This window comes from Pygoscelis adeliae, unplaced genomic scaffold (assembly GCF_000699105.1).
Source record: "Pygoscelis adeliae isolate BGI_AS28 unplaced genomic scaffold, ASM69910v1 Scaffold10, whole genome shotgun sequence".
In the NCBI taxonomy this organism is placed as follows: Eukaryota; Metazoa; Chordata; class Aves; order Sphenisciformes; family Spheniscidae; genus Pygoscelis; species Pygoscelis adeliae.
The window spans coordinates 5,419,490-5,421,142 of NW_008824053.1; positions in this window are offsets into that span (position 1 = coordinate 5,419,490).

Genomic DNA, 1,653 nt, shown 5'->3' on the forward strand with positions numbered 1-1,653 from the left:
TGGAAACATCCCAATGCAGAAACATACTAATCATGTTATCCTTTCCTACAGGAAAAAAAACACGCTTAGAATATAGATTAAAAGTCAACCAGACTTAACGAACTTCTTCATGTAGCTCCTTTACAGGAAAGACCAGAAGCTTTCAAATGCGCCATAGCACAGACCTGCTGGAGCTCGCATGCTGCTACGGCCCGGCTGGAGCCCCATCAGCATCCCACAGGCAGCAGTGGGCACTCGCCGGAAAAAGTAATTGCTATAGATTTTGGGTCACAGTGGAACACAGAAGTGAGGGTAGCAGAACCCATTTCAGGCTTTGGTTTGTTTTTTGGCATGATTTCCAACTGCTGGTTGGTTGGGAATAGAGAGAGGATATCAGCTTCATCATCACACAGCCCTAGAGGAAAAAGGATCTTTGCAGAGCAACTTATTAGTAATTGGCAAATTATCAGTGAAGTACCTTACTTTTCTTGCATACAAATACTTATGAGCAATTATGCTTATTGCTTTTTAGATTTACAACTTACTTTTACTTTACGCTCCTTGGGGGCCAGCTCTATTTATTATCTAATCTTGCAGGAAAGTGCTGCTGGAGGTGTGTAGGTCTCTGGCTGGGCTGTTTGCCCTATGGCCTCCACACTGGGCAAGTCAGAGCTGCGTAGGTGCCCTAAACAAAGACAGAAATGAGCTTGGCATTGCTCATTGCCTTTTCACTGTCAGTCAGCCCACCGATGTCCTGGAGCACTTCTTTCAGTTGCCTGCTACGTGCCCATTTGCTTCCACGTTAGAGGTATCTGTGCCATAACCCCTGCCTAACCTTCCTTGTCCTTCAAAAAGAAAAGCCAAACAAGATATATAACTAACACAAACATACATATTTATTGCCAATATTTTTCAACCCTTCTGTATAGGTACTTATGTATCAGAAAGGACACAAACCCAGTTCCCTCACAAGAAACTTTGCATTTAAATAGATTTTATGCACACGCCCTCTCTCTCACACACACGGAGTAGCTGAAATAGCAATGTGCCATTCACAGCAAGGGTTTATTCACACTGTTTTCCTAGAGAGTTTGGCCAGCGCATATACATTTGAAACACTTTTTAGATAGAAGCAGCATGTATGAGAAACTGTGAGGTTCCAAGATAAAAAACGTGAAGATAAATAATGCTTGCAGCACACAGCAGCAGTCAGACAACTTATCTCAGAGTATAAAGGCATGCTTATATACATGCCCCTTTAAAATAAAAGTCACCATTAACTAGGATACTGTTACTGTGACTGAAGACAAGAATGATGAACAAGAGAGATGTGAAAAAGCGTGTCATCTTCTAGGGAAAAAATAAGTAACTGGGTAATTTTTTTCATACAGCTCAAGTGGTTGAGGACTTCTAAGGCCAAAGATCTTGGTCTCTAGTCTAGTGACTATGGTTTGTATACACAAATCCATGGGCTTGCTACAGAAAGAAAAAGAGAAGCCTGAAGAGGAGAGCCCCAGATGGGAAGGGACCTACTCCAGGAAATCGCCCATGAAGGGGACTCTTCAGAAACAGAAAACTCATCCCTGCCATAGGAGCAGAAGAAAACGCACAGCTGGCTACCGTGTCCACTCTGACATCTGGCCTTCTCTCTTTGTACAGTTAGCGGGACACGGT